The following is a 6,437-nucleotide window of genomic DNA, read 5'->3' on the forward strand; positions in this document are numbered from 1 at the left end:
TTTGATCTAATATTTATATTATTTTAAATTATTATAAAATATATAAATAGTTAGTAAATTTTAGTTTTTTTTTCAGTATATGTTACAATTCAAATTTTTTAAAACGGACATATATTACTCAATCGATGAATAAAAATATGTGTGTAATCTATATTAACATTATTAAGAACAAATTGAGCATTTAATCATGTCGTTATTTTATTCAGACCCGAAATTGAGTCATTCGGATCTTTCTTTAATTTTTACAATTATCTAAAATGGGACAGTATATCACGGGTGAAATCCTAATTAGTATTTTAAGATACAATTATAAATTGTTTTTACGGGTTGGTCCAAAAACACACACTAATTTAAAAATATACATGGAAACTATTTGAAAGCAACTTTCAAATTAACTCGAATTATATGACATTTAAATAAAAGTGTTATTAAAAAAAAAAACAAAATGATGTTTAATTTCATTTTAGATTATATGGTTGGACGGGTTTGGGTCAATATTAATACGAGACAATATACCACATGTGAAATCCTATAAATAACAAATCAAAATACAATTATACAATCTTAAACACTAAACAAAACAAATACAACTTAAAATTTTTTATTTTAGATACAACGCATGTGACCCGCGGTATACAACAAAAAATATTATACACAATAAATTCATCAATTTATAAAAATAAAAAAATCAAATAATTAACCCGCGGTGTACCGCGGGTCATATCCTAGTGATACAGTAAACTTAGAAACCAAAATACAAGATGTGAGTTCTGTTGTATGACAAAATACTGTTTTAAGATTATATATGCTCTATATATGTAGTGTCATATTAGAATATAATGTGAATTATGTTTCAATAGAAAATATATGGTCCATTAGATTAGGTACTCTTAACTTTGTAAATGTCATGTCAAAAACCATCAAATGTATTTTTTTCATAGAGATGGAATTACAACAAAATTTGTCCAATCATGGCTGCTATTATTTTCCTACATACTCATAACCTCGATGGCTTTAGATTTCTATTCTTTATATTGACATTTTTTTTTTTTGTCAAACATTCTTTATATTGACATATGTTCAACTCCTACTATGATTTCTGTGCTTTGGAAAAAAATACTTACACCCACACAATTCAATAAAGCTGACCTTCCGTTTCATACTTACTGTTTGATTTGATTTAATTTCAATGTTCTCCACTTGGTCACTGCTCCCTTCGTCACTAACCCCCTGGTATTCAGAGAGTTCAGGATCCTGCAAATCCATTAACGACAAAGTGCTCCAATAAACTTCAACTTCTTGATTGTGAAAACATAATTATGGAAATAAATAAGATGGTGAGAGTCTAATGTATTGGGAGAACCGGAGATCGACGGTTGAGATGATTGTCCACAAATATGGAAATCATAAAGATCGAGAAGGATCTAGAAGATTATCTCATCTTAGTTAGGAATATTTACATTTATCTCGAAAGTATATTTTACATTTATCTTTATCTTAATTTAGGAAATTAGGTTTCATATTTATCACTATATATATATTGATGTAACTTGGAAAATTAATCTTATGAGAGTCTATTATAATTCTTCCTAAATAATTTTGTGTTCTTAGCTCTCATCAATTTATCATGGTATCGCAGACAAGATCTTTTATGTGGATTTTGGTTCCGTTACCTTAGCTTCCGCTAAGAAAAAAGAATCAGAAAAAAAGAATCTTAGTGTGTTTGTCTTCATCTCTTGATCATGAACATGAATCCAGTGGGTTCGTTCAATTTTGGTAACACTGATGTTTTTACGTATATCTTGAGTCCTGCGAGAAGACGACTACCAATTTTACGAGGTCACTGCCAATTTTCTTGATAGGATTTGCAGAAGCCTCTAGTTGTGATTGCTATTGGATCTTCAGCTTATGACCAGTCATACATCACATTCTTGTTGCACGTTGATTCCCAAGAATCTCCTCGACCCCGGTCTTCGTGAGAAATTTGATGCATTGATGGTATGTCGAGGAAACTCTTTTCATCTCGTAGATCCACGGAGTTCCCAAGATGACGTTGTACGCAGCACACCGATCAAAAACAGCGAATTCGATCATTTTGACGACCCTCCGAGCTGACACTGGGAGCACTATAGGTCCCTTTATGTCCTGCTTTGAGATGTCCATTCTTGTTAAGGTATCAAGAAAGATAAGATCTACTGAGCTCCCAGTATCGATAAGAACTCGAGACACCTTGCAATGCGCAATATCGAGTGTTATGACCAAGGCATCATCATGCGGTTTGTCCAACTGATCTCTCTCGCTCTCGAAAAAGGTTATTTCAGGTAGTTATCCTGAGACAGCTAGGCCTTCTTTACCGTTGGGAAGTTTGCTTTTCGCTCTTGCTGTTTGATTGCACTGATCGAATCGCGAAAAAGTTTTGATCCTCCCATTATAACATGTATCTTTTTCTTCGGACCTTTTGGGGTATCCGATGACTGGGCCGTCTTTGGCTTTTTGCTCGGAGGAGACGGATTCGTTCTCAATCTGGTCTATATCTCTTGCAACAAAAATATATTAATGATTTGTTAGCACAGATTCACATGCCCAATACCAAAGTAGTGACTACTGAATCGCGGTTGCAACTCAGTTTTGGCAGCCCGCTTCCTGACGGCTCTGAATATCGCATGGTCGTGGGCAGCCTCCAATACCTCTACACGTTCGGACATCGCCTTGCCGTCAACAAGCTCTCGCAGTTCATGCATGCTCCCACTGATCTACACCGGGTTGTTGTGAAACGTGTTCTGCAGTATCTCTCTGGTACTCGTGATCATGGCATTCTCCTCCTTCGTAATAATAATTTTGCTCTCCATGTGTTATCCGACGCCGATTGGGGTGGGAGTCGAGAGTATCGTGCTATTGCTGACACAACTGCAGATTTAGGTTGGATTACTTCTCTTACGAAAGAATTGGGAGTCTCTTCAACCACTCAACATGTCATCTATTGCGACTATGTTGGTGCCACATATCTTAGTACTAAACCGGTGTTTCGTTCGTGTATGAAACATGTGGCCATTGACTATCATTTCGTTTGGAAACTGGTTTAATCTGGATTTTTACGACTTGCTCATGTCTCCTCCAAAGACCAGCTCGCAAACACGCTAACGAAACCCGCGTCACGATCCCTCCTCGCTGTTCACTCTAGTAAGAATATAGGCTTCTCTCCCGATCGTTTATCTTGAGAGTACGTATATAGAATACACGGAGTATCTTTGTAAATATGGTAAGTTACTTCTCAATCAAGTTTGTAATCTAAACTGAATATTCTAGATTATCATTCGCTCTGTATAAATAGAGTTGTACTCATATCCTAATCAATAAGAAGAATACACTTTCTCTACATCTATATATACATTTTCGGAGAGATTTTTTAAATAAATCATGGAGTTGGCACTTATTTAAAATGTAATGCCATTGACATTAATTATAAAGATTTTTGTTTTTTTACTATATATATGTAAATCTAATTCGTTTGCGGAAAATCTGGAGACAATGTTTACTAATATCTAGACAATGATCGTTTATACTCTATTTAAATTAAGATTTTCAATTCAAAATCACTTACCATATATTGCTCTATATTATCCCTTGTTAAAAAATGCGGCCTCCGCGGCCGCCTAAGTGCCGGTTAAGCGTTCGACGGTAAGTAGCCGCGGGATTTGTCCAAATCGGAGAACAACAATTTTTTGTAGTTTATGATTAAAATTCTATTATACATGTAAGATCTATCATATTTGTGCAGATTCAAGAAGAAAAACGAGTTAAAAATGATGTCAAACGTATTAAAAAACGAGCAGCCGACATTCTTAGGTTTAAGAACTCGTCAAAATCTGTGAAAAAGATGATTGTGTAAAGTCCGGTTTACCCTTCATTGAAGAATAAACTAAAAAAGAGCAAAAATGAGATCTTGAGACTGGAACTTGGGTTTATTAGTGCACTACTTCAACTGAAACCACTACACCAAACCGAGTTTATATCATTTCTCAACAAATAATTCATATATATCCAAAATATTAGATAAAGCCCTAAAACTAATCTCCGATTAATTTCTGTGTAATCTCTGATTAACCGATTAATCGCTAGGCCCAGCTCGAACGCCCCACTAACGCCTAGCGATTTTTTGAACAAGGATATATCATCAACAGATAATCGTTCAAACAAATATTCATACCGACGAATTTGAAGAAATTTTTTGAATACTATTAACCAGGCCCGGCCCACCCATAAGGCAGCCAAAGCATTTGCTTTAGGCCACCAAATATATATAAAACATTAAGGCCACAAGTATGTAAAGTTACCTTTGGTCTGTTGGTTGTGTAACTCATTGATGTATCACAAGTTGGTGGGTTCGAGTCTTTACTTCTACATATTTTGTTTCTCCTTTTTTCCCTTTTTTTTTTAGTCGGTTCTCTTTTTTTTTTTTTTTTGATTACTACGTGTTTTTTCCTTTCTATTTTGTGGAGGGGGAGAAAATTGTTATTTATTTATTTATCAATTGTTGCTTTAATTCTTTTTTTCTCTATCAACAAAATTTCTAAATATTTATTTAGTTTGGCTACTAAATCTTATATAATATTCTTAATTTCTTCAAACAAAAACTGAACTTTTATATATATTTTAGTATTTAAATGACAAATTTTTAATATTAATTTTTATATATAAAACTATATTATTTAAATATGCTTTAGGCCACCAAAATTCATGGACCGGCCCTGCTATTAACAATCGGAATTACTTACTAACTGTACCGTCAAAACCTATTACGTACGCATTCATAAGAAAAGATAATGACCATGCACAGAAACGATATAATTACATAATTTGCTGTCCAAAAAAAAAAAAGGAGGATAAATGTATCATCATTTTTAAAAAGGGGATCTTTAATGAGACAAGATACTAATTATCTGTTTATCATAAAATACTTAGATTTTTTTTTTTTTTTGTCAACAGCTTAAATTAAACGCTCAAAAGAGCCATTCATGCGGAATGTTGTTTACATAAGTGATGTGAAGCGGTTCGGTACGAACTTGTCGAGCCAATTTATCCGCTTTTACTTAAATTATTAATTTGCGATTCCACTATGATTTCATCAGTTTATATAATTTGGATTTTGTTAATAGAAATAATTAGTTGTTGAGAAAAATATAGTATAACATTTACATAAGATAACCACATGGGCTTCTGTGAATGTTGGCCCACTTGACTGGATCCATTTGTTTCTGTGAATAGGCAGGCTTCAATACATGGGCTTCTTTGTGACGTTTTCTGTTTCTGAATGTTGTTGCTGGAGATATTTATTGCAGGTTCATCTTGATAGTTTCCTCCAGAGTCCGGACCTTCAGCTCCTTCCTCATCACTTATTCTCTCCTACCTCTCTCAACTCTTCCGCTACTCTTATCCAGCTTTGCCCTTTTGTTCTCTTTGAGTTTCTTTGCCTTGCAGTTTTACCCCAAAAAAAATTGAAGCTTTTTTAGGGTTTTTCTTCGGTCTTAAATTGTTTTTATGTAATGCTGTAAACTTCGCAATACCCATCTTTAATGGCGAAAGCAATTTAATTTTATTTGGGTTTACTGATTTTTCACTTCTTTTATCTGATCCACTAATTCTCAATCTATGAGACTTTGATATCTACTACTGGGTTAACAATGGAGCAAAGTTGCAGCTGGGTTTTGTTTCCTTTAACTTTAAGAATGCAGCTGGATTTCGTGTTTTCCTTTGTGACTGACTCATAATAATTCTTAAATGAGAGCTTTGAGTTTGACTTCTTAGACTTTCATGAACAGGTCTTGCTAGGAAATAACCAGTGGAATTGGATTGGTCTTTGGTTCTGGAGTTTGTGATTTACTACAGTCGTTGGTTTCAATATGGCAACTTACGTTTCACCACCGTGTTTTACTTAGAATGTATTACCAGAGAATCATTTAGGCAGTGTTAGCTCTTTTGGAATGATTGAGAGTAAGAAAAACAGAGTTTGTCTGATCTTCGCCAATCAGAAACTCTCCATGGCATTTCCAAAGCCAAGCTCGAGATCCTTTCACCCAGAAATATCGATGCTTAGAGAGGTGACGGGACCAATACAATAGTCAATCCAAGAAGGAAACGTCTATTGGACCTGTTACCGAGCATTTTGAAGAGCCATCTGCTCCGAGCAGTTAAAATGACGCAAGGATTAAAGTTATTGCTGTGGGAGGCAGTGGATCAAATGTTGTGAATCATATGATAGAGAGTGAAATGTCATGCGTGGAATTCTGGATTGTGAATACCGATATTCAGGCTATGAGAATGTCTCCCGTTTTACCAGATAATAGGTTGCAAACTTGGTAAGGAGTTGACAAGAGGTTTAGTTGCTAGAGGAAATCCAGATATCGGAATTAATGCTGCTAGAGAGAGCAAAGAAGTTA

General features: G+C 34.6%; 1 pseudogene; it reads left to right on the top strand.

Annotated features, from left to right (window-relative positions):
- LOC9299087 overlaps nucleotides 1–6,437 on the top strand; it is a 15,571-nt pseudogene that overhangs the window by 8,441 nt on the left and 693 nt on the right.

Source organism: Arabidopsis lyrata (genome assembly GCF_000004255.2).
Source record: "Arabidopsis lyrata subsp. lyrata unplaced genomic scaffold ARALYscaffold_53, whole genome shotgun sequence".
In the NCBI taxonomy this organism is placed as follows: domain Eukaryota; kingdom Viridiplantae; phylum Streptophyta; class Magnoliopsida; order Brassicales; family Brassicaceae; genus Arabidopsis; species Arabidopsis lyrata.